Genomic DNA, 16,776 nt, shown 5'->3' with positions numbered 1-16,776 from the left:
AAGGAATATCGATATTAATAAATTTAGCTCGGAGCAGCATTTAGGAGCTAGTGCAACAGAAGTAGTATTTCATAATAAGTCCTTTATAATAGTAAGTATATACAGATGACCTTCAGGAAACTTTAATCTCTTCATAAAAAAAATCTGGAATCTCTGTTGTCCCATCTCACAGTAAAAAACAAGGAAATAATTGTTGCTGGTGATTTTAATGTAGATTTATTGAACAGCTCTGTCAGTGAACAATTATTGCAGTCAGTAACACTATCATAAACTGTGAACCTTGTAAGTAGTCTATGGAAATGCTCTGAGACTGCTGTTGATAATATCTTCATAGACAAATAAAGGGAAAAAAGTCATATCACAAAATAGTAGTAAAGGGACTATCTGATCATGACATGCAGCATGTTTTGTTAAATGTTGAAACCTGTCAGGAGACAAAAAATCTATTAAATCTGATTACAGGAGGGTAATAAATCTATCAAAAATGGAGATTTCAGGAAATTGCCAAAATACATGAACTGACTCAAATGGTAAATACAAATCACTCATCAATAAAGTTACTTCCACTTTTGAAAATTGTTTTCCCCTAAATGTAGCTCAAAGGACACAGAAGTCAAAAAATAAACCATGGATTACACAAGGAATAAAGATATCATGTGGGACAAAAAAAGAGACTGTATCTGCTATCTCAGAACAGCTCTGATGTTAGCTTTATAATGTATTACAAAGAATACTACAAAATATTAAAGCAAGTAATTCAGAAACCAAAGTAGCTTTATTATGGGAAAAAGATAATTACAAGGGGGAACAAAATAAAAACTGCATAGGATATAGTGAAGACAGAGACAGGTGGGGCCAAAAAGGAAGAGGAAAAGAATGAGACTTTGGTAACAAGTGTATGTAGTGTTGGAAACCTCTTAAACAAGTATTGGTACTTTATTTCTTTTACTGATGGCTTGGGATTATCAGGTTCAGTGTACAGTGCAATGGAGTATCTGAGACTAGTCTTTTAAAAATAACATCAGTAAAATGGAAATGACACTCACTTCTCCCAGAGAAGTAGCATTCATCATAAAGTCCTTAAAATATGTTTTCTGGCAGGTATGATAAAATATCAATGAAGATAATCAAAGAGTGCTCATGCAAGTTGAGTTCTATCTTAAGTTATTTGTGTAATCAATCTCTTATCAGTGGAACATCTCCAGACTGGCTAAAATTTGCCAAAGTCAAGTCTCTTTACAAGAAGGGGGTTAAAGAAATACCATCAGATTATTGATCAATTTCAATTTTGCCAGCTTTCTCAAAAGTATTTGAACAGATTGTGTTCAAGCATCTCTCTAAGCATCTAACTACAAATAATATGTTGTCCAAGACACAGTTTGGGTTTCTTAAGTGTTCTGATATAGAGAAAGCTACTTACACTAACAGTGAGAATGTATTTAATTCATTAGATCATAAATTAGAGGCTACTGGCATTTTCTGTAACCTGCCAAAGCCTTTGACTGTACTGACATCCATCATTCTTTTAAGTAAATTAGAATATTATGGCGTCACCACCAATGCTGCGAAATGGTTTGAGTCTTATCTAACTAACAGGAAACAGAGGGTGTCATTGTGAAATACCTGTGCAGTAAGCAGTTTGTCTTCATCTGTTTGGGAATTAATTACATGTGGTATTCCTTAAGGTCCCATTTTGGGTACATTGCTTTTTCTTGTGTATATTAATGACCTCTCATCTATTATATTGCCAGATGCAAAGTTCATTTTGTTTGCAGATGATACAGACATTTCAATAAGTAACAAGTCAAGTACAGATTTAGAAATAGCTGCTAATTAAATTTTCACTGACATAAATGATTTAAAGCTAATTCACTGTCATTAAACTTTGAGAATATCCACTAAATGTAGCCCAGAACTTATAAAAGATTTCCTTCCACCATATGCATAACATATGAAGACAAGCAGATTGAAGAGGTTGACAGTATTATATTTCTGGGATTACAACTTGATAATAAATTCAGTTGGGAAGGGCAAACCACAGAATTGCTTAAGTGCCTAGGCATGTCTGTATTTGCAGTGAGAATGATGTCAAATGTAGGAGACTTAAATATAAAAAAACTTTCATACTTTGCTTACTTTCATTCTATTATGTATTATAGCATCATATTCTGGGGTAACCCATCAAACTGAGCAAAAGTTTTTAGCATGTAACAAGAATCATTTGTGGTGAAAATGCAAGAACATCACGTAGAAACCTGTCCATGGAACTTTGTGTTCTAACCATTGCTTCTCAGTATATTCATTACTTAATGAAATTTGTTGCAAGTAATATATCTCTATTTCCAGTCAATAGCTCAATACATAGTATCAATGCTAGAAAAAGGAACAATCTACACAAAGAACTAAAATCACTTACATTGGTCCTAAAAGGGGTTCAATATTCAGGAACACACATTTTAAATAAATTGCCAGCAACCATTAGAAACTTGGTTTCCAAAAAAACACAGTTGAAACAGAGTTTGAAAGACTTTTTTTATAGGCAGCTCCTTCTACTCAGTAGATGAATATCTTAACAGTGGCTGTTAGACCAGCTTAAGTAAAAATGTCTGTTAGATTTCAGTTTTGACAACACTTGGCCACAACAGTCAAGATTAGGTATTTTATGTAAGATAAATTTATTAAAAGTTAATAACAGCTTTTCATTCAGAAAGCATATTAATTCTGTAAATATTAGCAGTTCCAGTTTACTGTAATATATTAACTTACTTCGAAAATCTTATGACAAATGACCAGGGAAGTAAGTATTATATTCAAATGTTTTATGTTTTTTTATGTTATACTTTCTGACATGTTCCACACTCATGATAATCATCTCATATTTTGGGTGTATGAAACGAAAACTGAATATGTCTAATCTAATCTAATCTAATCTAATCCCAACAGGACCAGTGTCACAGCAATAGAGCCATCACAGCAGCCAAGTGCTGTACAATAATAATAATATGAATAGTTTGATTTTGGAGGGGAAACATTAATATGGATAAAAACAGTTACCAATAAGGGGAGTGATGATGGCAGGGGAGATGTAGGGGGAGAGACATCCAAGGAACAAATACTGCATGAAAGTGACTCTTCAGAAGTGGACAAGAAGCCAGATTTGCATGAACTGATGACTTCTATGTTTAATATACTAGGAGATTAAAAACAGGTATTTCAAGTGTCAAAACAGATTTGGAATCTAAAATTCTGAGTGTCCAAACCCAAATGTCGAGTGACAAAACAGAGGTATTAGAATATTTAGAGGAACGCATGAGATTTGATAATAAACAATTCATGGAATTCAAAACTCAGGTAGAGAAGGAGATAGAAGCATTTGGTAAAAGAGTCGAGGTGTATGATGGGAAAGTAGCCATTTTTGAAAATCAATTTTTAATGATGTTTCTAGTTATAAGAAATTGATTAAATACCTACAGAGCAGGCAGGCTTGTATCTGCTAAAGTGAACAACATATGCACAGAAATGTCTGGGCAAATAACTAAGCTAAAGAGTAAGTTTAAGAAAGTAGATGGTGATGCAGTAGACTTAGACAAGAGAGTGATAGAAATTCAAGAAATGTGTGCATCCAGGAGCCCGTGTAACAACAGGGGCATTGAGTGGTCCAGCTTACCAGTAAGGAGTTTCCCCAGTGACAGTTTATGTCCATTGGATTTTATGCTGCCCTACAAAGACAATTTTGTTTCTGTTATGAAATACAGTTTAAAATTTAAGTTTGTAAAGAAGTTGTTAGAAGGAGAGGCACTATCCTGTGCAAACTTTAATAATCATTTAAAGAATGTGAAAAATGTTTTCTAGAAATATTTTGGTCTGAGTCAGAGCAGGTCAGAATAAAGGGTGGATTTTTGAGTGGACTTGTCTATAGGAACAAAAATATCTCTATGAGAGACTTGTGTAAGACTCAGTTGAAAAAGTTAGTACATTTACAGAAAGGTTCAGAGATCATAATCCAGTCAGACAACCTTAAGAGAAGGTTATCATACAAATTACAGTGGTAACTACTTAGTTGTCCTGATGATTCAGTTGCATCATTTTTGAAATATGTCAATAATTTGGGTAGAGTTTTGGAGAGGAATATTGAACAGAATACCAATAGGAATTTTGAAACTTCTTGGCATATTAAAACTGTGTGCCCGCCCAAGGCTCAAACTCGGGACCTTTGCCTTTCGCGGGCAAGTGCTCTACCATCTGAACTACGAAAGCATGACTCACGTCCGGTACTCACAGCTTTACTTCTGCCAGTATCTCGTCTCCTACCTTCCAAACTTTACAGAAGCTCTCCTGCGATGAAATAAAGCTGTGAGTACTGGGCATGAGTCGTGCTTCGGTAGCTCAGATGGTAGAGCACTTGCCCACGAAAGGCAAAGATCCCGAGTTTGAGTCTCGGTTGGGCACACAGTTTTAATCTGCCAGGAAGTTTCATATCAGCACACACTCCACTGCAGAGTGAAAATCTCATTCTGAATAGGAATTTTAATTATACTGGGGAAGGAAATTATGGTAACAGTTAATTACAGGCATAGATCCTATGGTAATCATGGGTTTGACTATCAAACATTTGGGCAAAAAACCAGACAGCCCATGGGAAAGAAGTAATGATAATAGGAATGGGAGATGGGATTGTCAAAGTGGGAGAAAACAGAGTTGGAGACATGATGATGGGAATAATAAACAGGAAAACTCCGAGTGGCCTCAGTAAGGGTTTACAGTTTTGAGGCAAATAGACCAAAGTATAACAGGTTCAGTAGTTAGAACTGGAATAAGCAAAGAAGATTCAAAAATAGCAATTGGGAAAAGAAACAGAATGACTACAAAACAAATAAAGCAGGATAGAGTTTGAAAAAAAAAAAAAAAATTGGGACACTATAAGAGCCAAGGGTTGTTCAGCAAATAAAACTAAGAGTAGTAGGGAGATGGGTAGTGAAGATGCTGTACTACACGAATTTTATAATTCGGCGAGTAATGGGACACACTCCTCTAGAATTGCCTTTTTTCCCTTTATGGAAATATGTGACACCAAAAAGTATTTTAAATTTTGTATAGGATAAAATTATCTCAGCTACTTCACTAAAAGAATTTGATATGATTTTGTATGTGATGTATTATATTTCAGACTAAAATGTATTTAAAAAAATCAATTTGTTACACTCTGTACATATGGTAAAATTATTCTTCTTTTAGAAATATTTGACATTACAAAATTTCTGGCATACTTAAAATTCATATTATGAATTGCACAATCTAATGCAAATTATGAAATTTATTTATGAACTAATTTATAAAATAATTATATAATTTAGTAAAGATTCTTTTTTTGTCAAGGAAGTTTGTAAACTCTCTTGATTTGTAAACTCTTTACAGAATGCAAGTAGTGGAGGGCATGCCTCTGATGGAAGCAGACACAATTGTAATCTAGTCAACAACAATGTAAATTTGTGTTCTAAAGTGGAAATTGTAAATTCAGTGTGATATTGAAAAATGTGACAAAAAATAAAATTCAAGAGTAAAACAGGCAAGTCTTTAAACATTATTCAGATCAACAGGAACCTACAAAATAAAAATTTCAGCCTCAAGAATGTACCCCAAGATGCGAGAAGTGCAGCCAACAAAAAGACAAAATAAAGATAAGTAAAAGTTTTACTTTTGTAAATCTTTTGAAGAGACAGGAAAAATTAATGTTGATATGTGGGAGGATAAGATTAGAGGCAGAAAGGAGGACAACAAATGAGGATATTGAACATGATAACTCTGCTCTTCAGAGATTGTTTACAATTTGAGTAGAGGTTTATGTAAATGATGAATCTGAAAAGCAGTAATCTGTGGCAGTGGTGCAAAAGAAAGAACAAATAGTTGCCAGGTATGATTATATTATGATGATAATGAAACAGAGGAAGCTAAGGCTAATTTTTGTGGATGGTGGTGGTGGTTAGTGTTTAACGTCCCGTCGACAATGAGGTCATTAGAGACGGAGCGCAAGCTCGGGGTAGGGAAGGATTGGGAAGGAAATCGGCCATGCCCTTTCAAGGGAACCATCCCGGCATTTGCCTGAAACGATTTAGGGAAATCACGGAAAACCTAAATCAGGATGGCCGGAGATGGGATTGAACCGTCGTCCTCCTGAATGCGAGTCCAGTGTGCTAACCACTGCGCCACCTCGCTCGGTAATTTTTGTGGAGAATGTGAAATTAAAGAGGGTGTAGAGAAAGAGCAGTTACATATCTTAGGGCACATACATGTTACCTTGCCTTGATGTTGTAAGCTGTATGTGTCTAAGCGTAATGTGTCCTAAGGTATGTAACTAAATTTATATAAAATAGAAAGAAACATTCCACATGGGAAAAATATATTAAAAACAAAGATTCCATGACTTACCAAGTGGGAAAGTGTTTCCGCCGCACGCGCCCGCGTTTGTGTGTGTGTGTGTGTGTGTGTGTGTGTGTGTGTGTGTGTGTGTGTGTGTGTTTACACGTTATACAAGCCCACTTATATCATGTTTTCTGTCCTCCCTAGATTCGATGATGGCGACTTTAGTTTCGCCGAAACCAGTAATCACGGAATAAAAAGAATTCATGTGATCTTAGCTACTAGTTTATTGCTATACAAGCATCTAGATCGCTCCCACATGAGCACAATGTGCTCCCTACAAAGCAGTTATATATTATCATAAATACAGATGAAATGGTGAAAGTACGTAAAGTGGAAGATAGTGGAAGATGATGTGGAGACAATTGATAGGGATGACACAAGTAAGGGAGAAGCATCAGGAACATAAATGCTGTTGGACAATGCTTGTCAGCCATTAACCACTGAAAGCATACAGTTTGATAACCACAGATTTATGGTAACTCAAATGTAAGTTTCAGGTTTGAGGGAAAAGGAAAAAAGTTCCTAAGAATAATGTGGAAAGGTTATGGGTATAATAACGATGGATTTTGGAAACGGCCTTTTGAAATCAGTGAGACTCATTGTACTAAATGGTAAAAAAGTTATAAGACCAATTAAATAAAAAATAGCGTAGAACCAGTAGTCTCTTTAGTGTAGTTTCCTTAGTAGACAGCAATAGCAAAAATAAGGCATCTGAAATATCTGTAAACTTGATTAAAACTGAAAGAGATGGATCTGTTGATCACGAGTAGTAAAACTGCTTCAATTTTAAATAAATTGAAAAGGACCTATTATTTGAAAATATTGAATAAAGATACTCTCTTACAGAATAGTTGAGGGAAATGGCTGGGAAAGTAAATTTTTACTAGGCTCATGAAGTTCTATCTTAATAATAACAAAAAACATAGAGGTGAGACTATGATAGGTAAAAGTGTTCTTGAATTACCTGTAACTGGGATAAAACTCAAAAACACTACAGGTAGGCATAGTAAAATGGTAAAGAGTTCAGTACTTTTTACTTTTGAGATTGAGGCTGAACAGCTTGAGCATGGTTGTTTGGTTATTGAAATATTGCCGGAAAATTTCCTGTTTGGTATGGATTGAGCACCTAAAATGGGTGTAAGTTTTGAGTGGGATGGAGAAAGTATAATGGTAACAATCCCAAAGGTGGAGTAACTGTCAAAACAGATATGTACCTTGTGAATTGTGGGAGTGAATGTAACCACACCACAGAATGCAGAGCTGCAGGGAATGACAGATACATTTTAGAAGAGGTTCCTAGTGATCCAATTGATAACCAAAACTCTGAGGAACTCATAAGGGAAAAGCAGATGCAGTCACATCTTTATAGAGTCCAGTCAAAAAGAACAGTTAAAGAAAGTCTTCTGGGAGTTTCAGGATGTATTCTGTTACAGACCAGAAGGGTGAATAATTACCAGTGCAAATAAAGCCTCAGACTGCATGAACCATTTTTCTTAAAAGCTTATGGGATACCTTTTGCTAAAAGAAAAGCTGTAGAAAAGGAAATTCAAGAGATGGAATCATGGGGGGATGAGTGTAACATCCCACTGGCAGTAGTATCAAAATGATACGGTGTGGAGGGGGGGGGGGGGGGGGAGGGGGGGATCAGTGTAGTACTGGATTTCCAGTATCTAAAAAGAAAGATTTTGATTGGTTGTACGACCACCCTGTGAATATTGATTAATTCCTTCACAAATTTCAATGTATAAAATATATAAGTAGCTTAGATGTGACTTTCTGTATCCTGATTTCACAAAATACACTGCTTTTTTCTGCAGTGGGAAGTGTTTCCAATACTGTGTTGCACCTTTTGGACTAAACATGTCTGTGGCTGAGTTTATTTTTGTGTGTGGGGATGAGGTATTAATAATCCATGTAGACGACATTTTAATAACTGGTAAAACTTGAGAAGAACATCTTCGATTATTGAAGGAATTGTGTCTAAAGTCAAAGCAGGAGGGGATGACATTACAGCAAGAAAAGTGCAAATTGGGGTCAGTGAGTTGAAGTTTCTAGGGCACACTGCTTCAGAAAAAGGAATTGCATCAGGTGGAAATAAAATTGAAGACATTGGTAAGTTTCCTGTAGCTAATAGTAAAAAACAAGTAATACCTTTTTTTTGCTTTAACTGGATTTTAGAGAAAATTCAAAAATAATCAAGCCCTCAATTCCACTTGTTTACATATTTTACTCAAGAACAACATCATATGGGATTGGAACCAAAAATGCCACTCTGAATTTTATGAAATAAAAAAAAGGGGGAAAAAACAATTATGTTAAAGTTAAATTTTGTCAATACGTGATATGTCTCTGCCCTTTTACAGTATGACTGATAGCAGTAACACTGGATTGGGAACACATCATTTTCAAGCAAAGGTGGAAGGGGGAAAGACAGAAGTTGATAGATTTTGTTAGTTGAGTCTTACAGAAACATGAGAAATCATGTACCATAACAGAGACAGAATTTTTAGCTATATATTGGGCCTTTAATAAGTTTAAAAACTACCTCTTGGGTCATAAAATGATAATATCTATACTGATTACAAAGAATTTCATTGTATTCAGGACTGTAAGCTTTATTATAGCTTAATTGTCAGGTGAGCATTGTTTTTACAGCAGTTTGATTACAATGTAGAATACATCCAGGGAAAAGAAATGTAATAGCTGATGCTCTCTAACGGTTACCAAAAGAAAATGACACAGAGAACAGTAGTGGGGCTAAAGAAAATCAGTTTAAAATTATTTATTCAAGGGGACTAAAAGAGGAAAAAGAAACTTTTTCTTTTATTTTTTCAAATAAAGAATATGCGATTGGAAGTGATACTAGTAGAAGAATAATTTGTGATGTATACAAAAAATGAGATTATTTTTCTTTCTCAATGCCAGATTTAAATAGAATCCAATATTGTCTAGTACACTGCACAGCATATACTCAAACAAGCCAAATGAATTAATTGCTACACAGGACTGATGAAAGTGCAGCGAATATTGAAACATCGAACTGATTTGTCAGCATCACTCAAAAAGTTGGTACAACGGTCAGCTGATGTTTGCAGGAATAATACTTGGTCTACATCAGAATAATGGATTGTGGCCTAGCATTCCACAGCAATGAAAAGATCCAGGACCAGAGCAACTCTGATAGCTTCAGTCTAGCCAGTTTGGGCCACAACCTGAGTTATACGACTGGGGATGACTTTGTGAAGATTGCTAAAAATGTTCCTCACACTAGTATGGATATTGTTTCATCTTTGATGTCAAGAAGCCATGGCTTCTGTATTCTGTGGAGTGTATTAACTCAGAGCTCGGAAAATACTTCAAAATAAAGAGGCATTCACATACATTTTTGTACACAGAGCAACCAACATTCAATCTTGGTTTTAACATTAACACAATTTTGAAGGAGATTTGGTTGCAATAAATTTAAACGGTGCAATTACATCACATTTTCTTGGAGTGGCTGACAATGGAGGCATAAATAATAAAACAGTTAGCATACTTTGTTACTTTTACTTGATTTGTCATATGGTATCATATTTTGGGGTAACACTGCAAGAGAAATTTTTAGAATGAAAAATATTGTAATAAGACTCACTTGTGTAAATTCAAGAACAGCATGTTGAACCTATTCAAGGAATTCAATATGCTAGCTTCTGCTCGTCAATATATTTATTCTTTAATGAAGTGTATTGTAATTAATATATACATTTTTCCAGCCAATAGCTCAGTGCACAATACCAATAGTTGGAATGAAAACAATATACATAAAAACTTGATATTGCTCACCTCAATCCAAAAAGGGGTTAGGCATTCAGGAACACAAATTTCTAGCAAGTGGTCAGCACTCATTAACTGCTTAGTTTCAGACAGGGTACAGTTTGAAAAAGTTTTAAAGACTTTTTGCTGACCAACTCCTTCTGCTCCATAAATGAATTGCATATTAACCAATTTACTTAAAAATGTCTATTTCATTTCTTCTTTTACATTTTTTGGTTGCAATAATCAAGTAATTAGGTACTTCTGTGAATGATCAATATATTAAAAGTGCATAATATTTTTAGGTCTGTTGATCAGAAAATTTGAACTATCAACAGTGCTTCACAGGATTAACATTTATAACAGTGATCAGTGACGAAAAATGCAGGAGAAGTAGACGGTCAATAAAGGAATCAGGATGATTAAAAAGATGTTTCTGTATTATGGGAGATCCTGGGAAATAAAAGATTCTGTCAACCTGTGTGTGCATCACCCTTTACCCAGTTGTAAAAAAACATGGTATAGTTTGCATCTGTAGAGAGAGTTGTTGAATAAGTCTGTGTAAACTTGTGTAAAGACAGACAGCAGAATTGTCAGCAGAATAATTTACTGCAAGTACTGAATGGATGCATTTACTGCACACACATTAAGAAGATAAAATTTTAAACAAACTTCTGGTACAAGGTATTACATGTTACGTGGTATAAAAGCTGAGTGTGTCCATAGGTACACCATAGCAAGTGAGGTATGCGTTCCGAATTCTGGAACCCTCCACTAGAATCATGCCTTAAAACTCTAGTTGCAGTCTAAAATATTGTAGTAGAAGGTATAGAATCTAAGTTCTTGTTTATTTTATTTATTTATATCTTTTTGCATGTTGGCAACAAACTGATGACTTTCGCAAATGCCATTCATAGGTTGGGTAATAAAGAAATATATATAATATGTACATGTAGTAATGATACTATACGCACAAATTAAGTTGGTGGTAGGTACAGTGGCTGACAGGAGTGATTATAAATGGAAAATGTCTTTACAGTTGCTCTCACTAGCCACTGTCCTGAGTGTCAACTTAGTTTGCGTTTACACTACTAATATTCATTTTGATATTCTTAATACATTACACATTGTGAAAAAACCTTATAGTTTAGAATTCATTGAGTGACTACAAACACCTATTACTGGGTAAGCTTTTAACTCCACGTGGAACAGCTTTGCTTATCAAGTTTTCAGACTTGGTAGCAGCTTGTTGAACCATATCTGCTCACTAATATCAGGACCATTGTCAGTTGTTTTTTATTTTGTCCTCTGCCTCACGTAGTTGCCCTTACTTCTGGTGTCATAATTAAATGTGTCACTATACTTGCTTACTTTGGTTTTACTATTCACAATTTTTTTAAAGTTTATACAGGTATATGAGATATATTGTTAAATATTTATGGTGGATCAAAAATAACTACATTTCAATGAAACTGCCACCAATAAGATGTAAGTTGAGCTTGGTCAAAGTCAATGATATTAAAGAACATTCATTTAGTATCTTCTATCAGAAGCTGCCTTAATGAAACAGATGAACATGTATAACCCGATTTATGAACATTGGCAGTTCATGTTGCCAGTTCCTAATGTCAGTTATGGTCATATATACATGTGATTTGTACTTGAAGAAAGCATATATCCTGCAAATTATGTCTTTTGCTTATTTATTTGGAATTCATGATGTACCACTCACTATCAGTGATGACAATATGCCAGAAATGGAACAAAAATTAACTACATAATTCACTATTATCATGTTAAAAGCTCCCATTGGCTGCAACATTCACACGAGAGCCCTCAGAACACTACTGACTGCTCATAAGGTGTCAGACAACATGTGACATAAGTGCACAGAACAAGCTTAAACTCATCCACCATCAGTCATGATCTCAGTTATAATACTCATAGAAGGAAATAAAAATCTGTTTTGTGCTTCCTGTCCACAGTATCTCATCTTGTCTAGCACAATCTTTGAGTGATCACGATCTATAATCACTGAAATTGAACTGATACAAGCTAATATCATATTACAGTAGAAACAGGAGGAAAAAAACAGGAGTGACTGTATACAAGGTGCCCCAGGAGAAATGGTCAAACACAGATATGGCAGGAATAATCATTTGAAGCAGAAAAGTCAATTAAACATGGGCTTTAAAATGAACACCATAAGAACTATGAATACTTGTTCATCTTTTCTGGAGTGAAACAGAACTCTTGTGGTAGTATGAACCAAAACGAAACAAAATTCAGTGCATCCTGTAAGAGCTATATGCACTTTTTCCATCTTTGTTACTGGGAAATACATCTCTTCTACTGAACAAGTGCTCGCTCGTAGCTCTTAAGCTATGCATGTTAGAGCCCATGTGTACAAGACAATTTATCTTGTTTCTATCCATACTACCTCCTCCAAATGTAAGGAAACCAAGGTCTGGCAGTACAAGAGACTTTTTCACAGTATCGATGGTAAAGAAGTGCTCACTCAGCTGTGAAGGTATGCATTTCAGAGCCAATCTTTACTGCACTTTAATGGCTTTAATGATTGTTTCTGTCATACCTCTGAGTATTAACTTTCTTCCTGGGACAACCTGTATACAAAATACACAGGGTGTCCCACCTAAAAATGCCACATCATATATTTCCAAAATAAAACACAATGTGAAAAATGCAATTGGCCATGGAGGCACCCATCTTGGGGGCTAACACAGTTGGCAAGAATACATAATCCATAGAAATCAATAAACACCACTTTCAACACAAAAGTTAGGCTTTATTGAATGGATGACGTATCTTCTTTTTCTGTAGAAATGTAAAAAAGAGACAATTAGTGGTGGTGGACTGGAATTTGGTAGTAGGAAAAGGAAGAGAAGGAAAAGTAGTATATGAATATTGACTGGGGGTAAGGAATGAAAGAGGAAGCCACCTGGTAGAATTTTGGACAGAGCATAACTTAATCATTACTAACACTTAGCTTAAGAATCATGAAAGAAGGTTGTATACTTGGAAGAGACCTGGAGACACCAGAAGATATCAGATGGATTACATAATGGTAAGACAGATATTTAGGAACCAGGTTTTAAATTGTAATACATTTTCAGGGGCAGATGTGGACTCTGACCACAATATAATGGTTATGAACTGTATGAAAACTAAAGAAACTGGAAAAATGTAGGAATTTAAGGAGGTGGGACCTGAATAAACTGAAAGAACCAGATGTTGTAGAGAGTTTCAGAGGGAGCATTAGGGAATGATTGACAAGAACAAGGCAAAGAAATACAGTAGAAGAAGAAGAATGGGTAGCTTTGAGGCATGAAATAGTGAAGGGAGCAGAGGACCAAATAGGTAAAGAGACGAGAGCTAGCAGAAATACTTGGGTAACAAGAGATATTGAATTTGATTCATGATAGGAGAAAGTATAAAAATGCTGTAAATGGAATGGACAAAAAGGAATATAAACGTCTCAAAAATGAGATCGACAGGAAGTGCAAAATGGCTAAGCAGGAATGGCATAGAAGCATATATTACTAGGGATAAAATAGATACCGCCTACAGGAAAATTAAATAAACCTTTGGGGGAAAGAGATCCACCTGTATGAATATCAAGATCTCAGATAGAAAACCAGTCCTGACCAAAGAAGGGAAAGCAAAAGGTGTAAGGAGTATACGGAGCCAGTCATGACAATACTCTTCCATCTGGTTAGCAAGAAGTATGAGACAGGTGAGATACCTTCAAATTTAAAAAATTATATAATAATTTCAATTCCAAAGAAAGCAGATGCTGACAGATGTGCAAATTTCTGAACTACCAGTGTAATGAGTCATGGTTGCAAAATAATAACAGGAATTCCTTAGAGATGAATGAAAAACTGGTAGAAGCTAACTTCAGGGAAGATCAGTTTGAATTCCATAGAAATGTAGGAACACGTGAGGCAAAACTGACCCTATGACACACCTTAGACGACAGGTTAAGGAAATGCAAACCTACGTTTTTGTAGGCTTAGAGAAAGCACACAGTCTCCACAACTCGTATGCACATCTTCCTGTCCACAGTATCTCATCTTCGAGCGCCCACAATCTATAATAGCCTGAGAAGCTTTCAAGAAGCCCTATCTGAGAATGACATGACTACACTCTTGTAAGACGATAAATTCTAAGGGCTGTGTGTGGCCACTTATACCCACGTGAATGATATCTTCTTGTAGATTTTACATATTTCCCATTAGCCACCTTCAGCAGAAATGTTTTGTTGTCAACAAATATGGTTTTCTGCAACTGGCAATGGTACTTCTCCAAAATGACTGAATATGTTGCTCCAGAATCCACAAGAGCTTAGGCTGGTCAGCCATCCATGAGGATATCGACATAGTTTCCTATTTTTGTAGTGATTGATGGTGGAGAATCTCTCTTTTTGGCGGCCTCACCTCCAAGGAAGGTCACACCCTTTAGTTTTCCAGGTTGCAGCAGCTGGTGATGGACTGGAGCTTCTAAACAGTGATGGAGACCATGATCGGCATGTTGGGGAGCATCCTCTCCAGCGGCTAGCTTGTGGCGATGATGACCTACGTTGTCCTCCACCCACATCACCTTGTTCATCTTCAATGTCCCCAGAATTGGCATTGGCTAAGATCAGTCTGCTGTCTTCTGGCTCGGGCATCATCAAATATCCACCACCTTTCTTGACAATAGCACATCACATATCCTGATGGTCCACAGTGGAAACATACTGGTTGGTTATCCTGGGTCCTCTAGACATCTTCCTGGTGCCGAAACAGGTTCCTCATGTGGAATTGTAGGAACGTAACTTTGACTGGGTCTCTACTTTTTCACCATTTTAAAGGGACATGAAGGATGAGAAATTGGGTTCAATGTCTGTTCCACTTCCTCCCTTATGACCTCTTGAAGCATCTCGGTCTTTTGCTCGCCGTGCAATCCAAGTGCCGTCTGAACTTCCTCTCACTATCTGACTTAGAACACTTGTGAAAGCAGTTCCTTCCTCCATCATAGACATTGATAAGATATTTGGAAGCCACTCAAACTTCTTGCATGTAATTCTTTTTTATGCATTGTCTCAATAGAATGGCACCATTTTATGAAGTCATTTGCTGGTGAAACCTCCTTCGGGAGTAGGGTTTGATACATGTCCTCAGCAACACCCTTCATGAGATGTGCAACCTTATCTTCCTCCTCCATTCTAGGATCCACTATTTTACACAGTTCCAAGACGTCTTGAATGTAGGATGTTGTATTTTCTCCTGGACACTGTGCCCTGCACTCTATCTTCAGCTTTGCACTTCTGTCATCGTGTGTCAGTGAAATACTTGTGCAGTTCTGCCTGGAATACTTGTCAGTTTGTGATCTTCTCCTCATTGTTCTCATACCATTGCTTGGCAGTGCCCTCCAAGTAGAAAAATATGTTAGCTAAACACACGGTGTCATCTCATTTATTAAATTTGGCTATGCACTCACATACCTTCAGTCACTTGTTTTGATCTTGGCCATCGTCACCAGAGAACCTAGAAGGATGTCTCAAGTTGTGGAACAGAGTTTCTGTCATCATAATGTCCTCTTCTTCTGTCTCTTATAGTTGTGACATGTTGAATATGGCTTGAACTTGGCTTTCTCGCCATGTAAATGGCGGTTCTATCATGGCCTGATGGGAGCTACTGTGTCGTCAATAATTTACACTATCACAAGTTCCAATACCCAGTGCCTCCACCAGAATAATGTCACATAGAAGAAGGCATAATTAGATGAATGACTAACACTAACTTAACTTAACAAAGGTTTATTCAGCACTTGCACACACAAAAGTGCAGAGCGAACTGTCTCTGGCCAGAACACATACGGTAAACATACAGTTACAGAACACTGCAGTACAATGATTCTTGACATTTATGGATACTTCTAGAATGTAGTCAAACCAAATATTGAAATTAAAATTTTACAGTTCAGGCGAGTTTTGAACTCATGACCCTTCATGCAACAGTCTAGTATCATAACCACTATCCCCTGGCGACTGTGCTACTCAGCTTCTTCTGTGGCAATATTTATCACAGCCATCTCCTTATATCATAGGTAACTAACAAGTGTGTTTAAACTTCAAATACCAGTTCAAAGGTCATAGTAGAGTCATGCACAGCACAGGCTTCAGCCCAGCCTGTGACCTTTGGCCTGGTCTATACAGTGCATTTCCAGAGGGCTAGGAAATATTTTAGGCATTTAATTTGAACAAAACACTCCATATAACATATCTCAAATTTTTACCAGTTACAGAGAGATACAACACAGCCACAGAGATAAGTTTCCATTTCATTTGTTAATACTATTGTACTAAGGAAGTAGAGAAAGTATTTGAGAATATTGAACAGTTAATTCTGTATGTAAAGGGAGATGAAAAAGTAATATTTATTGGAATGTGACTGTTACCAAAGCTGTCAGAAGTATGATCATGTGAGGAATGAAGTGAATTTTGTGACTGGATTGAAGACTTTTTAGTAGGGAGGATACAGCATGTTATCTCGGTTG

The sequence above is a fragment of the Schistocerca gregaria genome, chromosome 9, assembly GCF_023897955.1.
Source record: "Schistocerca gregaria isolate iqSchGreg1 chromosome 9, iqSchGreg1.2, whole genome shotgun sequence".
NCBI lineage: Eukaryota > Metazoa > Arthropoda > Insecta > Orthoptera > Acrididae > Schistocerca > Schistocerca gregaria.
This window is presented reverse-complemented; position numbering follows the sequence as displayed.